Source organism: Ornithodoros turicata, chromosome 1 (assembly GCF_037126465.1).
Source record: "Ornithodoros turicata isolate Travis chromosome 1, ASM3712646v1, whole genome shotgun sequence".
NCBI classification, from domain to species: domain Eukaryota; kingdom Metazoa; phylum Arthropoda; class Arachnida; order Ixodida; family Argasidae; genus Ornithodoros; species Ornithodoros turicata.
In genome coordinates, this window is record NC_088201.1 from 133,129,087 (window position 1) to 133,152,798 (window position 23,712).

General features: G+C 44.2%; 1 long non-coding RNA gene across 2 annotated transcripts; it reads right to left on the reverse strand.

Moving 5' to 3' along the window:
* Positions 1-1,833: 1,833 nt before the first annotated feature.
* Positions 1,834-8,225, reverse strand: LOC135378616 (uncharacterized). Of its 2 annotated transcripts, none has more exons than XR_010418499.1 (4): positions 8,190-8,225; positions 7,294-7,478; positions 4,505-4,823; positions 1,834-3,667 (listed from the first exon to the last, which is right to left on the reverse strand). It is a non-coding gene; the product is annotated as an uncharacterized LOC135378616 (long non-coding RNA). The 2 variants fall into 2 exon arrangements; XR_010418498.1 differs by having other exon boundaries at positions 8,125-8,195.
* Positions 8,226-23,712: the final 15,487 nt, after the last annotated feature.

Sequence of the window (23,712 nt, forward strand, 5' to 3'; positions counted from 1 at the left end):
ATCGAACGCTGCCAGGTATATGTTGCTTAGAGTAGGTAAAACATAGGAACAGATTCGTGGAGTGTTGCGCGGGTGTAGTGTACTCCATACCAACGTCCTGCAGTCGAGAGTATGTAGGAGAAACCTCGATGTTTAAATGACCGGATCTGAGAGCATTGAAACAAGGTGGACAAAAAAGATGAAGAGGGATCTCGGCTTGCAGGCCACACCACTTATTGTCGGTGTCAACCCCAGTACAGCCAGACAAAAGTCTTGTACAGATCTAAAGACGTTCATGTGCGGCATGTGTTAGAGACAAAAACGATAATGCAACTTAAAGATAAGTGTGTTAGTGCAGCGACGGCGACCCTGACAGAGAATCGACGACATCTTATCAACTTCGGACGGGTGTTCTGAAGGGCGGTATCGTCGATGATTGGCGGTATCGTCGTTGATTGGCTGTTGACGCAGTGGGCGGCGCTCAGGTATGGAAGAAGAGGGGGAGGGTACGGATGAGAAGATTGTATTTGGTTTCATGTTCGGCTAATTCCAGTAAAAGTGGTTGAAAGTTGCGACCTGTTCTTTCCTATTCCGTGTCTAACCGTGTGTCCTTATTCTTGTCGCTACAAATGGAGTTGTACCAACCGGCCCTACTTTGTCTGTTGAACAGATATACTATTTTAATTTGTGGCGGTATACAAGTGCCAAATATCAGGCAGTATGCAAGAACGTGGTTCATTTGAGGACAAAACCGAGTTCTGCACCATTTCGTTTTGGCAGCTCGTTTGGCAGCAGCCGCGGATGGCCAACGCAATCCTCACGTGATGTCAAAAAATCCCTGTGCCTGCCTGCCTTTGTTTCTCAGCTCACACGCTGCTTATACCTGCTTAAGCTGCACCTTTCTACGTCACGAGTCCCATGTGAAAGGGAATAGACTATCTAAACAACGACAAATTAGCTGAGATGGGCTCGTCATACTCTCGCAGGAGCTCATTGTATTCGTTTGAGATACGTGTTCGTGTGTCTTTTTCTGTTCCCTCAGTTTCAGGGTTCCTTTCATTCATTACAGAACATGCAGCAGCTAAAAACTTTGTTCTGGGGGTGGGGGGCAGGCTGTGATATTATTGTATAGGGCAATTGGTCAAAGCGACCATCACTGATATTTGGGATGAGGTATTTGACACGATCAGGTACTGTGACATAAGAACACTCAAATGGGTTTAAAGGAGTACAAAGGGCCATCCAAAAAAATTTCAGATTAAGACATCTGATGAAAGTGTGTGTGTCATTATACCGAGTAGCGCGAAAGGTTTTGATGTGTGCAATTTGTTTCCCAGAAAAAAACTCACATAAACACAGCTCCGCGCCTTCACCCTTAACTCGCCACTCCAGCTATAACGAGGATGAGGAGGTATGATGGCACGTCACCGATGACGGCATAAGGAGACTCGTTCTGGTTTGCCGGTCAGTGGGGGTCAGCGCCTTGTCTCTTTGCCGCCGTAAACCTGTTTTGCCAGTTTTCCCGGAGAATTGGGGATAGAAGGAGCGGCCGAAGCATTACCGAGCAAGGAGAAAAGCTTTATCAGAACCCCGAACAGCCGAGTAGCAGACGACAGCGGAGTAGCAGACAACATTTCTCTAGGCCAATCAGCGAGCGTTCTCCTTATAGCGTCAGCGCGAGGTTCCAGGCAGATCACAGGCTGGTACTGCTCTTCACCACCGTTGCGCACGGTCGCTTTTTGCGCCGTATTTTAACTTCGATTTCTGCGATAATTATGACTCTGTAGTGTAAATTACTTCGCATGGTGCATTTTACTGGCCCACTTAACAGTTTTATAGGAAGAAAACTGGGTGTTAAAAATGACTTCTGTGCTACTTTAATGCCAGTTAGCAATAAAAAATTGTCGATGAACTCAGGTCAAGCACCATCCAGGCGTTGTGGAGGTGATGACTGATATAAACCATGATAAAGACACCAAGACTTTAGACAGTTGGGCCCATCAGTTGAAAGCAGGCCTGGAAAATATATGAAATGAAGCAGTCAAAAAACGCTAGGAAGCAGGTTATGTTCAGGATGTCCAGTGTTAGCAGCCTGTCAGGTTTAAGATCTCTCTCATATGCTGCAGAATATCTTTGTGACGAGCGATGCACGTACTCTCCTACCTTAATGCATGTATTGTAACCCATGTAACCCATTGTCTCTAGATACTTAGGGTTACTCGTTTTCGGGTTTTATGATTTTTCAAATTCGTGAGGGAAAACTCGGGTGCTATTTACACACGAGAATTGTGGGAGAAACCAGGGGCGAGAAATATGATCTCTGTTCGATATGTCACCAGGGAATTTTTAGGTGAAATGAAAGGCATATGAAACAAGCCACTGCTGTGACACTGGAGGAGAAACAATAAGCTTTATATTTGCAGTCGGAACTGTGATAGTGAATGATCACAATATTCAAACACTTGCTCGAGCTCCACAAGAGCTCATCTTTGACTCCTGCGGGAGAGATCATAAACGGAGGACAAATAGGTTGTTACAAATAGCTCTCTTTGCTGATACAGTCAAACTCCTTTATAGCGAACACCTTTTTAACGAAAATACCACTACAGCAAATTTTTTGCGGTCCCGCTGGAGCCCTATAGGTCCAATAATGGACATCCTTTTTAACGAAAATACCTTTACTGCGAATTTTTTTTGTTGTCCCCCGAGTTTCGTTGTAAAGGAGTTTGACTGTATTTTCCGACGGTTTATCAAGAACGACAAGTTGAAGGACCTCAATGATTTTGGGTAGATATCGGGTTTTACACGAATCCTTGAAAATTTGTTCGGGGGCGGGGAGAACTATTGTGAAAAATCGGGTTTAACTCGAAGACGAAGAACCCTATTGATACTCACCCCATTACAGTGCCCTTCAAATTTGCATGAAGCACGTTACTAACCGTTGTTGTTGTAAGTCATCATTTAGGTTTTCACCGCCAACTAAAAGACGCCATTATGGCACAAGATGAGCTGAGTCGTAGGTAGGCTTTTCATGTCTCTCTCTATGACCCTCTCGGAAGGCCCATGGGTCACTCATCTCCAACAAAGTTAGTCAGCCATCAAGGGAGTCGACTGCGAGACTGGACCCTGTGCTTCTTGGTAACCAATTCAGTCAGCTGACTGCTACACTAGGCTTGCACAGCACCTTGCAAAGATGACCTGCCAAGGGCCTCAACATCTTTACAAGATTTTCAGACGCTAAAGTAAAGGGCCATATTAGTAGTATATGATCAGCTCAACTAGCCCACAACTCACACAGAGGCCTGGACGCCATTAATTAGCAGTTAGAGCAGTTTGGGACCCCCCACAGTAATTAGAATCATTCAGTGAGTCATCACACTAATTGGGCAGCATCTAAAACGTGTCCAGACCACTGTGTGAGTTGTGGGCTACTTGAGCTGATACAAAATAAAAAAAATAGGTAGCAAATAAACTAAAAAGATAGAAATAGAACGGAGAGAAGGACTTTAGTTGAAGATCAACGATGGCCATCTTGAAGAAAGCGGTCCGGAACCGCCGCTGACCATCGCTGGCCGACGGAGCACAGAGGCGGGTTGGAAAGCATCTTCAGCTGCGACTACCACTTCCGGACATCCTGTGACGTCAGCTGTGATGTCATCATGGCATGTCTGGGCAGGTTAGGACTGCTCTGGACATGCAAGGAGAAAAACTCTCATAATACAAAGGCTGGGAAAGCAAGAGTAAATATGCTAACCATCAATAGCTAACAACAAAAAGAATCAGGCACAGACGCAAAGCAGCCCACCACAACAACAGTCACGGGGAGCGCAGACTGATGCGACTGCTCCATCCGACAGCCAGGCACAGAACTGAATCTTAATGCTTTTTTCTCCTCTATAAAGTCACGCATCAGCAACCCCCTAGCGGTTACTTTCTCAACTAATTTCATGGCAAAATTATTAAGAATCACGACAGCACTACCCTCGTTCCCAGGGCAGCTTTTGCGGAACATAGAAAATGGCGGGGATGCCCTTACAGGTACAACAGCAACCAGCGCCCGACATGCACCGTGCATGAAAATCGTAAAAAAGGGGGACAAAGTTATCACGTGCGAAAGAATTAGTTACACAACAATTCAGCCCACCACAGCGGCAGTCACTGGAGCACAGAACGATACGTCCTTTCTATCCAATAGCCAGGCACAGAACTGAATCGTAATGCTGTTTACTCCTCTATAAAGTCATGCATCCGTCCCTCTTGCAGTTACTTTCTGAACTAATTTAATCGCAAAATTATTAAGAATTGTTCTAGCACTATTCCCATTCAGGGCAGCACTAGCGTCATCGTCAAGACAAGAATGATGAACAAGAATCTTTCTTGTTAACAAAGAAAAAATACAAGGCGTCAACAGAGGAAAGCGTGCAGGTCGGGGCATGTCAGGAGCCCTGTTACATGAGGAAAAATCGCACGAGCACTGAGCAACAGAGGAAAGCAAACTGTTGAACAGAGTGAAAAGGACACTCACCATCATCGGGCACATACACTACATTCCCTCATTGTAAATCCGCTCGTCACAAAATCCACCATTCACTAGAGACGAACCACACATCCGCACCCCATCAGAGGCAAACGGAATCCCACTGAAGCTACGCTCTTCCACTAACGGCCAACGCAATTGCTAGGAACAGAATTAATGCGTCCACACCCGTCAGTGTCCAAGAGAGAAGTGAATCCTTGGGTCCCCTGCAGGCCTTGCTCATTGGTCGTGACGTCAGCCTATTGTCTCAGGGCTACACAGTTTTTTTCCACAAATGTCCAACCCATCTCCTCTGGACAAGGTCCACCTGAAACAATAGAGTCGCGGTATGACGTCATCATGCACCTGCGTGGCTCAAGGACGCGTACGCTCTAGACAGGGGACCTGCTATTGAATCACTATCCCAAGATTATTTCATTTATTCTACTATAACGATTGCATAGGAAACTATTGCAGAAAAACACCATGCATGAAAGCTGATTGTAGGAATTAAGCATTTCATTCCCAAAGTCTTACTAAATGAGACTTGCAAAAGAACAAAATATCCTAACAAGTAACACCATCAATGGCTACATACAACGAGCTAATCGAGACATGTCTGTCCCAACCGAGAGCCAGGGAGATAACTGAATAATGACGCTTTGTTCGTCCTGGATAAAACACTGATCTCTATGTATAAAGGCTGGATAGCGGATGGGTGAGGGTATCGCGGAGCTGCTCGGTTGCTCCCTCCGGAAGCGCCGACACGGTGTCGCCTCGCCGGGTCGCGCCGGCTTGAGCACGCCAAGGAAAGTTCATAATTTCAAACCAACCAATGAGCGCTCGGGGGAGCGGCCTCAGGAGCCAATGGGCTCGTGACGGTTGAGAACTCGCGCTTCGACGTAAAAATTCTGAACGTTTCATGACGTGAAAAGCTCGCAGCGCCTCACTTTAGTCCGCAAGTGAACTCGCGAGTTTCATCCCCTTGGCTGTACCATGCGGCTTTCTTCGGCGTAAAATCGGTGAAAAAGGGAAAGGGCAACAAAAAATTGCGCGCACTTGTGCTTGACTTTAAAAATCGAAGCATACGCTAATAAACTAAGAAAAAGACACTCATTTCTGGTATCAGATTATTCTTGCATAATGCTACATACACAGCCGCATTGCCCTTGCATAAAGAAAGCACAGGACAAGGGCACACAAATTCCTTTAAGCGAGCAGGGAAAAGGCTTAAGACGGAGCGCTCAGGAATAATCGTAGCGTTACCACACATCGCTACGAAACTCAACGGCTAATACAAGGTAACACCAAGGTACTAGTAGCGGGTAAAATTCCAACACTGCTAAACAAGTTCAGACATGCCATGATGACGTCATAAACACACAGAAAAAAGGACACAGGCGCGCGCGCGCCCACACACACACACAGACAGCAGCTCAGGAATGCACAAGGAGACATGCTTTATAGGAATTTCTGCTCCACACTCAGATACCAGCATTTCTGCACAAATACCTATGAATGCAAACAGCTTACTCGATTAACATATCGAGCAAAGTGAATACTGACACTCAACAACGTCTAACAAAAAAAAACAAAAAAAAAACAAAGAAATTCAATTTTTTCATGAACTCTCATTTGCCAAGCGGCTTTCTTCTGCTCTACCTGGATGCCATTCTGAAAGGAGAAAAGAGCCGCGAAAAATTACACGCATTTGTGCCCCAATAGCTGGAACTATACTCCCCTCTCATACTCCTGGCCAATGGCCCTGCCAAGAACACTATGACCTCCTGGGTACGTCCGGGGAAAGTCATCAGCGGACAGGGATAACATCCCCAGGACTTCCCTACCAGGTCCTCAATTTGTTAAAAATGTGACAAAGTGAGACTCCCCGTCATATCCTCAGGACCTCCAATGGGAGCTACCAAATGACGCGGCTAGTACAGTTCTGGGAGCAAGCAGATACCTTAGTGAATTATTTATTTTCGGATGTGAGGGCACATTTGCAGCATCCAGTCAGCGTGTGTGTGTTTTTTATATATTTTCAACCTCGGTCACCAGCTACGATTCGTGGTTTCTCATCTGTATTTCGTTCAGCGTATTTCTCATCTCAAACAATGAGTGTCACAGTTTAAAAGGCAAAAAAGAGAGATATATAGAAGGACCCTAGGTCACTAAAACCAGCAAAACCACTTAGAAAAGCATATGAGGCAGCAGCATTTCCTTTCCAAGACAGAACAGATACAAGTTGTAGCTTGTCTTCCGAACTTCAGCAGATTCGGGAGTCCTCTTCGCGTCTCAGTCAAAACAAAGGGTGAGGTATCTAAGTTTAACTTGATTTTGCACATAACCAACAATGAAGTGAGAAATTCCTTGGAGTATTAAATCGCTATCAAGGTAGTGTCCATGTTTCTTACTGCTTTGGTTTGATGCATGCATCGTAAGTGAAGCTTGAGCAGTGAAACGCTATTATTTTTTGTCTCTTCGGAAATAAAAGGCTCCGCGCAACCTCCTGCCAGGGACCCTTTGCGGACACTCATGCAACAAGACCACAGTGAAAGGTCTAGCAAACTGTATCTTAGTGCAGGTCAAACGTTGTACATAGACGGATTCCTTTAAAATCCGATGATCAGTATTTGGGCCCCTATATCTCTTTTTATTTTATATTTTTGTTCGTTTTTTTTTAATTTATGCATGAGCACTTCTTCTTTGATTGTATTGGGTAATGAGAAATAAATCGGGAAGTTGATTACTGGCTAGCAGGTATTAAAATGCCACAACGCAGTATTAAAATAATTTACTTCTCCTGTGCTTGTCATCCGGTTGACGACCGCAGGATGTACGCAAATGACAATCACTGGAAGCACCTATGATGACAGCCTGTGGACCTCCTCCGTTCATCCTATCACGGACGAGGACGTGATGACAGTTTGAGGACATCCTGAGGACCGCGTGTGTTCTTGGGGGTGTGGCTAAGGGCCATTTCCTTTGTGGGTGAAGAAGAAGAAGCTGTAACTGCAAGAAACCGCAGCGCACGCTAATAAACTGAGAAAAAGACACCCATTTCTGCCACCAGATAATTCTTGCATATTGCCACATACGCAGCCGCATTGCCCTTGCGTAAAGAAAACACACGACAGGGATACACAAATGAGCAGGGAAAAGGCTTAAGTCGAACCGCTCAGGAATAATCGGAGAATCACCGCTTATCGCTACGAAACTCAACGGCTAGCACAACATGACAGCAACAAGATATTAGCGAAGAGTAAAAATTGCAGCAAGAAAGACACTACTGAACAAGTCCAGACATGCGACATCGCATACAAAATACTGCTCATCGGGGAAAAGGCTTAAGCCTGCGACAGAAAATCATAGAGCATATACACAACTTCATTTTTCTATTTCGCGTAAACTAAACGCGGTCTGTTTGGAAAACGACGCACAAATTTTCTTAGGAAGCAGAGAAATATAGGAATTTCTACTCCGCGCTCAGATACCAGCATTTATGCTCAAAAACCCATGACTGCAAAATTAAGCACTGCTTAGTTCATCAACATATCGAACACCCAACAAAATCAAACAATGAACCCCACTTCCACTGATAGAACACTATCAGGACTATTAGCTTTTACCAGGAGGCTTTCTTCTGCGTAAAAGAAGAGAAAATAAGAAAAGAGCAGCGAAAAATTACACGCACTTTTACTTGCATAGCTATGGGCACCGTGCACTAGCGAGAGGACGCTGCGGTCGCTTGATCGACAGCGCCACCCGTGGCGATTTCGCGCGTAACGGTCTGGTACTGACGCCCAGGGTGTCGAACCGAAACGTTTTTCGTTTCGGTTTTCGTTCCGGTTACATCATAAACGATCCGGTACCGGTTCCGCTCCGGAGCAAAAAAGTAACGGTTCATACCGATTTTTAACCGGTTTCGCTTCTGCTGGGAATATTCATCCCCACAAAAAAAAAAAAAAATGTTACAAAATGTAAACCCGTTTATTCCACATACGTGGTATTTAATAGACAGATGTGAAATTGGTAGCTCCTGGTTCCTGTAGGTTACTGTCTGAATGAGCCTTCTCCTTTCTTGAAGCGCATGCTACAAACGGACTTGTTTGTCGTGATGTCATACGTAAAGTACTTTCTTGCTGGGTTGGAGCGATCGCGTCCCATCCGAATGTCTGTTGCTACTGTCTAACCAGCAAGCACCACCGCACGAGTACGACGCAAATCGAGGAACACCTTCACTCACAAACGCGCTCGACGGCTCCGTTATATATGCTTCGTGTCCTGTCCACAAAAGAGTTGCCACATCGCACGGGCTTGCCCTCGCGTATACGTAAATGTATTCAACTTAGCTGCTCTCAAACAAGGGACGCGTTGCGCGACATTACCGATAAAGAAGCCGTTATGCAGCCCCCTTGGGTCGCTGTTTAGTTCAGGAGAGTTTGGGGGGATCAAATTAAAACGAACACTACGGCACATTGCTAGAGACTCACATGTACCTCTAAGTCTGTGTGCGTGCGCGAACGATAAACCATTACAAAGGGAGCCTAAGGGTCATAGTATACCAACATACATTCCACCGTAACCCTCGTATAGTATCCTTGACATCAGAGCACACGACGTCTGTTTCATTCGCCTATCCGTAGTCCAAACCGGCGAAGTTTTTTCTTGGACCGAAAACCATTACATATATTTTTCGGTTTCCCTCCTCAGCGAAAAAAACGTATACGGTCTCGATTCCGTTCCGGTTCGCACCAAAATAGCGGTTTTTTTCGGTTTTCGGTTCCGGTTTTCGGTTCGCTCCGACACCCTGCTGACGCCGTATCGGCGCCTTCGCGTATGTAGCTTTGGTGCGTACGGGTGTTTTCCCGAATTTTATATATCGGCTTTGGGGCTTCGGACTCATTAACCCGTGAGACTACTTGTGTGGAAGTGGTTTGTCACGTAAAATGGGGGGGGGGGGGGGTATGCGATGGGGAAGCCTTTTGCACGTGGAACATTATGTGTCTATGCACAATGTGTGACACAGTGTGTAGCGCAGACAAGCGTGTAGTATTCGTGGCCCGTATTTACGTGAAGTTAAGTGCATATTTATCCGTAAGGGACTACCAATTATAGACTACACATCAGAGACTAGCTACGTCCAGTACCTGCGCTATGAGGACGGAAATCTCGCACTGAAGAATTCACAATAATACAGTCAACAACAAATTGGAATATACGTTACGAAGATAGCGAAAAAAAAAACGTTCTCGTTTCTTTCTTATGCATAATCCATTAACGTGATGATGCACTGTGAGGATAAGTCCCTTAGTCAAATTATTCCCAATCTTGCATCGCTCAAGTCGGGGCATTCCCTTTTATAGCCCTTTGTGCCTGCATTTGATGCACAGTCATAGTAATAAAAATCATTCAGTCAATCAAGATTGTTTCAGGATATAAATAAGGCGTGTTTTTGTTTGAAACTGGATATGTAATGATAATAATGTCTTATTAGTGCTAAACAACGACCACAGCGGCCTTAGTATAGGTGAACATAGCGCATCAGACACATTGTCGCAAATTGCAACATAGAAGCAGCCACAAATATCACGCAAAAGAAACATAAAACATAAACTATGCTAAAAAATAAAAAAATAACAATAATTAAGAAGAAACAGTGAGGTTGCTGTTCGACAAACGGATGATTACTTTTGTGTGTGTTTGCGTGTGTGTGCGCGGACGAATAGGAAGGAGCAAAGAACCACTTGTAAACCGAGATCACAAGATTTGGCAACGATAATAAGATCATAGGGACAGAATGCACCTACATAAAATGATGACGGCTTACGAAACGCAGCTCGGGGAGGACAAATAACTCCCTGTGTTCGCATGCAAGCTTTATATTGAAGGAAGACGAGGTCCAAATCCAGTCTTCGCCGACACGCCGCAAAATTAGGGTCCGAGTAAAAGAGATAAATACTGTACGACATATGGCAGACAGCCAAGCTGCACGATGTTCATTGGTCATTCATTGGTGTATTTCGCAACTTTTTCACGTCAGTTGCTGTGCTATAAGTCCGCATCGTGATGCTCAACTGGTCATTGACAAATATACTAAATGCAAGGAATGAGTTCTATGTTTGAAACAACGGATTTGAGCGGCACATTGGGTGGATTGCCGTGAAAGCGCTCTCTCAAATACGTGATCGGCGGGACGATACAGCGAGAAGGACGAAAACTTTACGGCAAGTTGCCTCTCTTTCACAGTAACTTGGTTGTCGTGGCAGATTACCACATAGAATTAGTTTCCATTTTGTCTTCTCCTTTGACTTTCTATTCAGGCAGCTTCGAATCGCTCTTTTCGAACGGCGAAACTAGCACAGCACTGCTAGACGCCGCTGGCTGGTACCAGGGCATTACGCCGCGTTTCCCCTCGAGGGGCCGCTGCCGTCGATAGAAAACTCTAGCGCACGGTGCCCATAAGAGAAAAAATAAAATAACGAGACACACGTTAATAAACTGAGACAAAGATACCCATTTCTGCTATCAGATAATTATTGCATAATTCTACATGCACAGTCGCATAAGTCTACATGCACAGTCGCGTGGTGCAAGGAGCGGATACCGCTCCTTGCACCACGCAGGTGGAGCCAGCGTCGTATGTCCCCTACCGGCGCTGTGCAAAACATTGGGTAGTGAAGAACCCAGACAGAACACGATCTCCTGCGGATGTCCAAAATAGATCCTAACGTCCAGGTCCTGAAATGGATATCAGGTGGACATCCCTCGGAGCTGCATAAATGGACATCCCTAACCGTACATCCGCAGGATGTACCGTAAAGGCCGTTTGAAGAATTGTCCAAATAGGGTCCCTGACGGGATGTTACGTGGAGCATTATCGCAGGAGAGAGAGAAACATGGCAAGGTGCATCGCGGCGTGAGTTCGACTTTCGAAGAACGAACTAAACGCCTTACAGCAAAAGGAGTAAGAAACACAAATGTTGCATCATAATGAGTTAATGCGCCAAGTAGTTCTTCAGTCCACTGTTATTGGTATACGCAATCACGTTAACGTTGAACACCCCACCTTTTAGTTTGACTCACAGGCAAACTGGACTCTCGAATTTGTGGAAGATCGCGACACAAGCAATATATAGTATCTGTTTTCGCTTTGGAAAGGTATGACACTGCCTTTCTAAGTGATCTTCATGGTTCTAAGAGATTCTATATGTACGTCATTATTTTTGTTTTTTAAAACTTTGTGCTCATTGTCCGTAACGGAAATACGAGAAACAAACGAAAAGGAGCCACGAAGCAGTGGCCGAACCCGAAACAAAATGGCTGGAAATAACGCCTACGGGCCTAGTAAGAATCTGTCCACTTACGCGGCAACTCAATAAAGCGGTATGAATAATAATGAGAAAATGCAGGGCCCTGAGCACGTACGCAAGTAAGTCTGTGCAACGTCCGGGTATCTCCGTGTAACTTCCTGTGAGGACAAACGACGGATATTTGTGGGAAGTCCGAATCATGGCCACTCGGAGATGTGGGGGACGTCCGTCGGAAAAATGTCTGTCTCCCACGGAGATTCGAATTTCCGGGAAAGGATATCCCCAGGAACACCATAAGAAGTTTTGTTCCGTTTGGGAATGCGCATCCTCGCTTGCTTTGACTGCGCTATTTGACTGCGTTGCCGCTGTTCCTGCTCTATTTAGCCTTAGAAATAGCTAAAGTTGCTGCTTGTTGTTATGACACGCTTTCTAGCCCATGAACTTCCTTGGACAAATTTCTGGACAAAGTAGCGCTGTCAAAAGTTCAAGGACCTGTGAATGCACATCACTCGACTAGTGCTGAAGATGTCCCGGTGCACTGTCGCAATGTGTGCTGGCTTGGAACCACGCCAAAATCGCCGACTTTTGCGAAATTCATTTTCAGCACATATGTATTATCAGTTGTTGTCGGTTTGTTGAATTATGTTACGGCTGAACGGTTATGGTATTGTTATGGTGGTTACGGGGGGGAGGGGTGTATGTATAGAGTTAAAACACGCGGAGAGGTAGGTCACAGCTACGTTGGTCACTGTGTTTGCGTAAATTAGTCACAAAAGGTACAGTTGATAATAAACTTCGATTAAAATTGTCATGGATACTGAGTTGGCGTTCCGTTGGCCTGGTGGCTGTCTGGCATCAACGAAATTATGTCTGTGAGAGCTCATTGCACAACTTTAATAGTACGCTCTGCAGAAACGTTCGAAACGAAAGTGACATTTTGAAAATGCAGAACTACATAGCAATTTTTTAGACCTCTCTGTCATTGAACAGTAGACACGCTTAGCTTAATATTACGTAAGGTCTTTTTAGATTGTCGTGTAAAAAGCCCTGTAATGAGAAGGGTGGATTTCCGCGTATTTGGCTGCACACTTCATATTGATATTTTACTATAATGCACGCTGTCGCCTTTGCGCACCTAAGGGACAGCGTTGGTGTTTCTTCGCACGCACAAGACATAAGCAGGGCTTAGGGCATTGTGCAGAACCAAGACGCTATCCCGTACTGTATGCTAAAGCTTACGATTATTTATTACGGGCCCTTCCTATAAGGATGACCGTGTAGCACCGCAATTTCACCTTACTCTCGAATTCCAAAGAATGTATCAAAAGAGAACACAAGCCCATCCGTTAAAAAAAAAAAGAAAAAAGAAGACCCAGCACAAAAAAGAAGAAAAAGAAAAGAAAACCGTAAAAACCAGCAACCGTAAAAATGTCAAACGCACGGTTGAAATTTGGAGTAATCGACTCCTCCTTTATTTTCGCGAGGTCTGCCTGGCTAGAGTCATGCCCTGCAAGCTTGTCGCGTCTGATACATGCTCCATTACAAAAAATTACGAATCAGCATTGTAACTTTGTCTAACCTAGAGCCACTAAGAAAAGGTGCCCTGTACTGAGCGACTGCAATAAGCTTCGCTTTAGTGGATACCATTTAGCGAGACAAGTTTAACCGGAGGAAGGTAGGAGAACCGCCCCGAAGTTACTACCCAAATGTTAACACGTGGCTGGTAGAGGGCGCTCCAGGTGGCGGAGAAACTCTACTGCAAGGAGCGGATACGAGAAGGGAAAGTCACTTCTTCTCGGACTGCTTGATACGGTAAAGTCAGAGTTCCTACCAGGAATCGCTTGAACACAGCTACGAGCGTGACAGACACATGCTAACGAACAAACAAAACATTCCTATACACTTCTACTGATAGAATTGGAGTGAACTACACGGTAAGAACAAAGCACACCGCTTCAGAAAGGCATATCAAATGCAGCGCAACAGGATCCGCGTGCAGAACTCCTAAAATATCCCGCCCAAAACAAGGACTTCACCACGGTCGCGTGGTAATTTCATTAAAAACGCTCGTCCAATCCAACAGATTACAATGCAAATGCGATAACAATTATTTTTTAAACCACTATTCCACGCAATAGTACATAAATGTATCGCTCGTGTCACACGAAAAGGCAAACACAGAGCGCTTACTTGTCAAATGGGGTCCCAGCGCGCGCGCGCGCACACACACCCACAGACACACACTCACAAACACAAAGCAGCAGTCTTTCTGCTGCTAAGCTGATATGCTAAGCTGACGTGGTAAGTTTAGATGACTTGTACAAAGTACTAAATTCTGAAAAGGAAAAATCAATCAATAAAAATAACCTCGTTGGTATCAGTTCCCACGTACTGTTTGACACGACCTGAGTCAGGCTTTTTGGCGTTTCTTAAAAAATACGACACGAAGCGGGTGATTATCCCTGCGCTAAATCTTTGATTCCGGTGGCCAGTAGGGTATATCCAAAACGTTATCGTGTGTGTGCGAAGTGAGCCCAAGGCGTGCTGATGGGCGCGCATTGCTCTGTTGTGCACTGAAGCTTGCAGTCAATGCTGATGGAATGACAATTTTATTTTATTTATGTGAGTCATTAGCGACTTACCTATCTAGTGAAGAGTCGTATGCTTATGAACACATGTCGACTGGTTTGGTTTAAAAATGACGAGAGCTACATCTTTTAGCGAATGTACGAATGTAGTGAATTTACGCGTTCCACTCTATATAGTATTCTTGCAAAATATGTGGCTGCAAAGAAATAACAGGAAAATGAAGCGAATTCACTCCTGTATAATGATTGCTGGGCAGAAGCACAGCACCGTTTTCTTCTTGGATGTATAGCGAACATGCATTCCTTTCTTTTTTTTTTTTGGTTCGCGCCGGACGAGTGGCGATATCCTATTACATCCGGAACGAGGACCTATTGTTTTGCGTTCGCATACATGTGTGTGCCGTTTTTTGACGATGGTAGGATAATTATTGACCCGAGGAATAATATGGATTTATGTGGTTGTGAAAATAGACTTTATGTTTGTGAGTGTGAAAATGTGAGTGTGTGTGTGTGCGCGCGCGCGCTGGGACCCCATTTGACAAGTAAGTGCTCTGTGTTTGCCTTTTCGTGTGACACGAGCGATACATTTATGTACTATTGCGTGGAATAGTGGTTTAAAAAATAATTGTTATCGCGTTTGCATTGTAACCTGTTGGATTGGACGAGCGTTTTTAATGCGAATTACCACGCGACCCTGGTGAAGTCCTTGTTTTGGGCGGGATATTTTAGGAGTTCTGCACGCGGATCCTGTTGCGCTGCATTTGACATGCCTTCCTGAAGCGGTGTGCTTTGTTCTTACCGTGTAGTTCACTCCAATTCTATCAGTAGAAGGGAATAGGAGTGTTTTGTTTGTTCGTTAGCATGTGTCTGTCACGCTCGTAGCTGTGTTGAAGCTTAGTTTTCTTGGTAGGAATTCTGACTTTACCGTATTAAGCTGTCCGAGAAGAAGTGACTTTCCCTTCTCGCTTACGGGATGTATACCCTGGTTCTGTGCTTTCTTTCTTTACGCAGGGATAACGCGACTGTTCATGTAGAATTATGCAATAATTATCTGATAGCAGAAATGGGTATATTTGTCTCAGTTTATTAGCGTGTGTCTCGTTATTTTATTTTTTCTCTTATAGCTATGCGAGCAAAAGTGCGTGTAATTTTTCGCTGATCGGTTCTTATTTTCTCAACTTTTACGCAGAAGAAAGCCTCCTGATAAAAGCTGAATAATGTTCTATCAGTGGAAGTGGGGTTGCTTGATTTTGTTGGGTGTTCGATATGTTGATGAACTAAGCAGTGCTTAATTTTGCAGTCATGGGTTTTTGAGCACAAATACTGGTATCTGAGCGCGGAGTAGAAATTCCTATATTTATCTGCTTCCTAAGAAAATTTGTGCGTCGTTTTCCAAGCAGACCGCGTTTAGTTTACGCGAAATAGAAAAATGAAGTTGTGTATGCTCTATGATTTTCTGTCGCAGGCTTAGGCCTTTTCCCCGATGAGAGATTTTGTATGCGATGTCGCATGTCTGGACTTGTTCAGTAGTGTCTTTCTTGCTGCAATTTGTACCCTTCGCTAATATCTTGTTGCTGTCATGTTGTGCTAGCCGTTGAGTTTCGTAGCGATAAGCGGTGATTCTCCGATTATTCCTGAGCGGTCCGACTTAAGCCTTTTCCCTGCTCACTTAAGGAAATTTGTGTATCCCTGTCGTGTGTTTTCTTTACGCAAGGGCAATGCGGCTGCGTATGTGGCATTATGCAAGAATTATCTGGTGGCAGAAATGGGTGTCTTTTTCTCAGTTTATTAGCGTGCGCTGCGGTTTCTTGCAGTTCCAGCTTCTTCTTCTTCACCCACAAAGGAACTGGCCCTTAGCCACACAGGGCGATTGGCCAGGAGTATGAGAGGGGAGTATAGTTCCAGCTATTGGGGCGCAAATGCGTGTAATTTTTCCCGACTCTTTTCTTCTTTCACTGCTTTTGAACAGAATGGCATCCAAGTAGAGCAGAAGAAAGCCGCTTGGCAAATGAGAGTTCATGAAAAAATTGAATTTCTTTGTTGGTTGTTTTTTGTTAGATGTTGTTGAGTGTCAGTATTCACTTTGCTCGATATGTTAATCGAGTAAGCTGTTTGCATTTATAGGTATTTGTGCAGAAATGCTGGTATCTGAGTGTGGAGCAGAAATTCATATAAAGCATGTCTCCTTGTGCATTCCTGAGCTACTGTCTGTGTGTGTGTGTGCGCGCGCGCCTGTGTCCTTTTTTCTGTGTGTTTATGACGTCATCATGGCATGTCTGAACATGTTTAGCAGTGTGCGACATCAATCCGTACCGTATGATATTTCAGTGAATACAATTTCTCATCCCCAAGTGGCGCAGATAATTAGAAAAGGAATATTTCCTTTGAATGATTAGGCACTCCTCCGCACGGAAAAGCAGTCCAGCAACACTGGGCTTCACCACACCGGTATTCCTCGTGTACGGCTCTCTGTATTCTTTGCTTTTACCGCTGGCGAATATTTTAGAACGAAATCGGGGAAGCAGATGATTCGTCATCCATGTGGCACGAAGAAGTTACAAAGCGCGTGCCCGAAAAACAGCCGGTGGCCCACACGAGACTACCGGTGACGTCACGGATGATACAGAAGGTAGGAGAGGAAACCTTCAGAAGTTTCTGTTTCGTTCTGAGCTTCGCAGCTCTTTTGGCAACTACCGAGTCACCGACTGCCAAACCAACTTTATTTATCACTCCAGAAGAATGTATCGAGCTTATTTACACAGTCATTATAGTAGTTTCGGATTGCCCCGGAGTCTCCCTTTAAAGGAATTTGTGTGCCCTTGTCCTGTGCTTTCTTTACGCAAGGGCAATGCTGCTGTGTATGTAGCATTATGCAAGAATAATCTGATACCAGAAATGAGTGTCTTTTTCTTAGTTTATTAGAGTATGCTTCCGTTTTTAAGGTCAAGCACAAGTGCGCGTAATTTTTTGTTGCCTTTCCCTTTTTCACCGATTTTACGCAGAAGAAAGCCGCATGGTACAGCTGAATTCGTGAGAAGAGGGTTTGTATGTTTTTTGTTTGTTAGATGTCATTAGGAGTACGATGTGTTGAGGAAGTCAGCTGTTATAGGCATTTGTGCAGAAATGCTTGCATCTGAGCGCAGGACAGAAACTCCTAGCACGCCACCCTCAGTGTAAATTAATTATTTTGGTTGTGAGACTGCTTCACTACATGACAAGGCTGAAATGGGAAGAGAGAAAAAATTGGAGCGCTTGATTAATAGTGATTCAGGTAACAGGGCAATTATTGTTTCCATAGAAAGTAGAATTTTAAGGCTCCTAAATTATAGTTGAGCGTGGTACGGACTTTTTGTGTGATGGCGTTGTGTCTAGTCCTCCGTCAAGCGCGAATGGAACTTTGCCCCCAGGCTTTCGCGCCTTTTTGCTCGCAGGTGCAGCCTCAGACAACGAATGTATGAGCATAGAAGCCTGGTGATGATGTTGAGTGGTCATAATTATGATTATTTCAAAGAGCAGTGGTAGTTTACTGGTGTTGTGATTCTAATGACCACGATGAGCCTTTGGCGTGAAAATCGCTAATATGCACGGTGCTTATTTGTTGAATTTTAATGTAAGAATGAATACCATTAAGAGTAGGACAAAGGAAATAATCCTGCGATTCAACAAATAATAGGAGCCTTTGTCTTTGCCGCTGTCTTCTTCAGACAGGATGAGATGACGTCACGCTGTGTTTCAGGTGTCTGTCGCAATGCATTGACCGTTACTGGAATAAAGTGCAGCAATAGAAAAATGGAGGATGGTGTGCATTGTCCTGGACGGATTTACGATGAGCACTGTTTTTGAACAAGAGGAGTATGTGTGTTTAGAAATAGTTTGATGCTGGTTTTCTGCTTTGTTCAAGTGTTTCTCTTCGCTTTTTCCCCCTTTTTGTCTGACAAACATGCGCTGACATGCCCTGACCTGTTCTGTCATGCTTTCCTTCTGCATGTAGTTTTTTTCTTTTTGACAAGGAACATTCTTGTCTTGACGATAGTGCTGCCCTGAATGGGAGTAGTGCTACAACGATTCTTAATAATTTTGCGATTCATTTAGTTCAGAGAGTAACCGCAAAGGGGACAGGTGCATGGTTTTAACCAGGAGAAACAAATCGTCATTATTCAGTTATCTCCCTGGCTCTCGGATGGGACGGACATGTCTCGATTAGCTCGTTGTATGTAGCCATTGATGGTGTTACTTGTTAGGATATTTTGTTCTTTTGCAAGAACAACTTGAACAAGCGAGAACAAGCTTTGCGAGAACAACTCTTTCTTACTCCACCTCCACGTTGGCAACAGCTTTAATAGGAACCGCCTGACCGGTGTAGGTCGTCAGTTGTGCGTGGCGCGTGGAGCCCTTTGAAGTTTTCAGAAAAATTGCGTTCCGGACTACCCTCTATGGATCATTGAGCATTCTTAGACTATAAATACGTTTCTAAGAACAAAGTTCCGGCGGTTCTTACGTTTCTTGTCTGTACTTGAACAGCACATCCGCTGGGGAGGACCTCCATATTCCCAGCCGGGAAACCCTCGATCTCAAAATTCACATTCTCGGAACAAGGAAAATCAAGGAGAATGCTCGATTGCTTCGTGAAATGATATGCGGTATTTTAAAAACACGACATTCCTATTTAGCCACTCAAATTCACGTGTTTTCGATGTCGTCCAAGTGGTATTAGCGAACGAAAACCACATTTTAGCAACCGTTAGGCTTAGCAGTGCGGACACGACGGAGCGCAGGATGTTGTTAGTTTATTATTAGGTTACTCCAAGTTCGATGTTTGCATTTTTATGTCCAGGTTAGGCTCATTTCGCCGTTGGCAGTTTCCCGTGCGGGGACTGTGTACTTTGTACAGGGTTAGTCTCGCAAACGTTACACATTTTGATCCCATCTTAAAAATAGGAGACGGGGCTTGTCCAACACCAAACTTTGCAGACTGGTAGCCATTGGTCTGAAGTTTCGTTGGAATTTTTTGTGTGCATTATGGTGCCGTAGAAGAAAAATTAAAAAGCAAGCAAAATCTCACTCTATGCATTTTCTATGGCCTATATCACTCAAAAGCCGCCATTTTCTGCTGTGTGCGCTTCACTTTTATTTCACCGCACACAGGTGGCACCAGCATACAGAACAAGAGGATTGGTGCATAACGTCAGAATCTGCATGTCACATCGTTGCAGGCAGCGCTACCTGTGTGAAGTGATGTGAACGTGAAGCAGACACAAGAAAAAATGGCAGTGTTTGTGTGAGATAGGCCATTGAAAATGCATGGGGCGAGATTTTGGTTTATTTTTAATTTTCTTTCTACATGACCATAGCGCTTACAAAAAATTCAAATGAAACTTCAGATAAATGGCTATCAGTCTGCAAAGTTTGGGATGGGCCAAATGTAGTCTTCTATTTTTACAATGCGTTCGAAATGTGTAACGTTTGCTAGAATAACCCTGTAGTCAGGTACCATTTATTTACATTAGTTTATTTTGCAACAGGGATTTCGATCACTTTATCTCGAGGTACACCCATCCCGCCATCCTCTGAGTACGTCCTTGTCGGCCGCATGCACTTGCACTTCTTGTTGTTGAAAAAGCTGTCAGTGGCTGATTACAACACAGGTGGACCCGGCAGCTATCGGTGTTGGTGAAATGGCGTGAAGGAGTACTCCTTATTAACTCCTTACTCATAAGTGTGCGCCATCTATGTGCGGATACGGAGACCACGTTTGTGCGCCATGCTTGAGTACAGCTGCGTGTTGTTCCGGTTTTCGCAATGATGACAATTTAACACAACGTGGGCGTCGCTGGCATTCTTCGAGGATATATATAGCAGGACAACATTTGTTTTGAATGGTATAGCCTCCTCCTGTGGAAGCACTCGTTTTCATGCCAACTATCATGGCGACGATCGTACAGTTTGATGCAACACATTACGGGCATTGAGAGAAGCTTCAAAGCGCATGCTCCACAACCGGCAAGGAGAAAGATGTTGAGTACGGAGAGCGTGACACGTAAGTTCTTCGTCGTCATCCACACGAAACAATCTTTGTTCATGTGCCCAACGGCGCGAATGCAAAGCTCCCGCTTCATTCGGTGATGCTTTTACTGTGGGAAACGGGAGAACCATACAACGACATTTATGCTTTTCATGTTTCGGCAGTTGACACATTATAGGCATTGCGAGAAAAAGCTTCGCCAAATCGCATCACAGCCTACAGCATATGTTTTCATGTCAACAAACATGGCGGCCGCCGCCAGGAGTGGCTGGGCATGCGCATACGCGTACACAGAAATGGTCCATTAGAAATGCACGAGGCACTATCACGTACAGAACGTGCCTAGATCACTGATCTCGATCGTAAAAGGCTGGATCGCGGATAGGGAGCGCGAGTGCGCGAGCGTGCGGCAACCGGCCGCCATCTTACTGCATCTTACTGTACCCAAAACAGTCGCCGCAGCGATCATGGCAACTTCTTGCAATTACGGTCGTACCAACCGTACCGGCAAGGATACAGAGCCGAAATTTCTACAGGTGAGTCATTCTTTATCAAGGAATAAATAGGCGTCCATTCTGTACATTTATTTGACAATTATGAAGTGTTTTTTTTCCCCAAAACCAGCACTGGATGCAAGTTGTTTGATCGCTCTTCCGAGGTTCAATCGAACACACTTGCATTTTACCCGCCGGCAAATACAGTTTGAGTGCATAATATGCTGGAGAGAACATGTTACAATACACTGATAGTGGTGTCATCAATATGTGCGAGCACTTGAGCGCTTTTCTGCATGAATTGCTGGCACGGTACCAAGTGTTCTCTACGCAAGCAAGTGCACAGTCATTTCTTTGAACCACCTTCGCGTATAAGTTCAGAATTACGTCATAATAAGACCAAGATAGTTACCCTTTTTCATGTATTGGTATTGTTTTGTGCCTTGGTTTGATTTGTGACAAAGATTCCTACGTAACGGTGGTGTGGTGTGACTTGGATACCGCCTTTGTGTCTGAGCTATGTTGTCAGCTTGTTGCGATAATAATAATTTGTAGCTTGTCGTGTTATTTGTAGCAGTGTGGTCTCTCAGTACAGGTTTCCTCACGGGGGCTACCCAGAGGATCGTGTGTGTCATCGAGCATAATCTGATGCGATCGAGCTTACAGTTAAGTATCATGTTCCACATTCACGGATTCCTACTTTACGGGGAGGAACCACCCCAGTGCACGCACTGTGGTGAGCCTCTCTCAATTTTGCACATTCTCTTTACATGTTCACATCATGGAACACATCACTTCAGAGAGTTTTAGATACACCTTAGGGCCCTTCACCCAGCATTGTGTCTTGGTGATGAAGCTATAATTCTTTTTAGAACAGAGTTTAAACGTTGCGTTTTTAAAAGATATCGAGATTGTAAACCCTGTTTTAAACTGATGTTTTAAAGATTTATGCAATGCTTTTACTAGACAACATATTTACTTTTAACTAGTTGCATTGTTCTCTCCTTCACAGCTGCCTATCGACATACGCAAGGAATGGGTGCAAAACTTGAGCAGTGCCCACAAACTTCGATCACCGCAGCACCTCCAAAAAGTAAAAGCATATGTGTCACATGAGATTTTTAAAGGTATTCATAGTATATAATACTTTGTATTAACTGTTGTAGATCTAACCCAGCTCTACAGTATACACCCTCAGGAATTAAATCTTGTTGTGGAACTGTGGTCATTGTTTGAGTTACTAGGCATGCACATATATGCTATAAGAAGAAAATTATTTCTTAAGAATGCACTACTGTTGATCAAACTCATGCAGCTGTAGGTTTACCTTCGGCCTCTTGGAACTCTCTGTAGTTGCCTTAGCTGCAGGAGGAGTGTCCTCCAGCATGTCAACTACTTGCAAAAATATTGACGTATTTAAGGTTATGACACAGTTTGAAAGATTTTAATTCAGGAAATTTGCAGTGGCAGGGCCTGCCAGAGTGAAACCTACTGAATATTTTATGGTGTCGAAGGGGCGGTTCCTTCAGGATAGGAATATCTTAGATGGGAGCAAAAAGCTTGAAATTAACAAAGTGTTTGCATTAAGCAATTTGTAATACACTGAACACATAGGCAGCAAAACAAAAATTTAAAATTCAGCATGTATGAAAATTGGGTGCAACAAATTTACATAGTGTACCTGTACGTTGTCATTCCTGAGATATATATTGTCATTGGAGGGAGGTCACACAACAATAAATGTATTGTTTTGTCACTTCCCTGCAGATTCATTGTATCTTGAAATGCGTATATGCCAGAATAAATGTTGAACTTGAAAAATGTATATTCTCTTTATTCATATAGAGCATAACATCACTTATCTTCTGTACAAAAGCATATCGTGTTACATCTTTGCCACGCAGAATGCACAACCAAGACACTTCTACTAAACATCACGTTTGACATGATTCAGTTGGTATCATTTCATAGACAGGGTACACCAGGGCTCCAGTTTCAAGCTCCAAATCGTCATGTTGCAGTTTGGAAACCGTACATGTGTAGTGCAAGAGAGCCCTCGCGCATTAAAATGGGAGTCACTGTTAATGCGAAGTGACTCCTATGAGAGAGATTGACGCTGAAGAAAAGTGTGCAAACTGCGGAAAGTGTCATAGAAGATCTTCAGAAATCGTGCGTGGTTTCACGGCAGTGCTACCACACTCCCTTTTAGATCACGATGATAATGATTGGAGTTTCAGATGTGCAGCTGCATTTTTTGCAGCGTGCTCCACATAACAAGCATGACAAAGTCAGCAGTGGATGGCAGGCCCCCGTCCCTACGCAGCTTTGTTCACGCTGCAGTTCTATTCAGCAGAAGAATGTGAGTACGCGAGAAGGACACTCAATTTCACCTGCAAATAATCAGAGCAAATGAAGGAAGAAACGAACAAAAAAAGAAGTGCTGTACTTCAAAAGGAGATAGGTCTTGTGTCTCAAGGAGGTGTTACCACTAAGTAACTTGATTAAGTTTACATCAATACCTAGATTAACTGGCCTAAGCGTGATCTAATTGCGTGAAGTAATTGTTTAGGATGCTTCGGTGTGTTCCTATTTGCGAGGCATTACATCGAAGACACCACTGTCGTTCACTAAAAGACTCTTTCTTGCTTGATATAAATCACACTATACGCATACGCGTGTCTAAAACAACGGCTGTAATTCTATGGGTCGATTGCTTTCTACCATGCGGGTATATCCTTTCTGGGACCGTTCTTTGTGGAACAATTTTTGTCCAGGACGCAGCACGGGAGATTATATACAT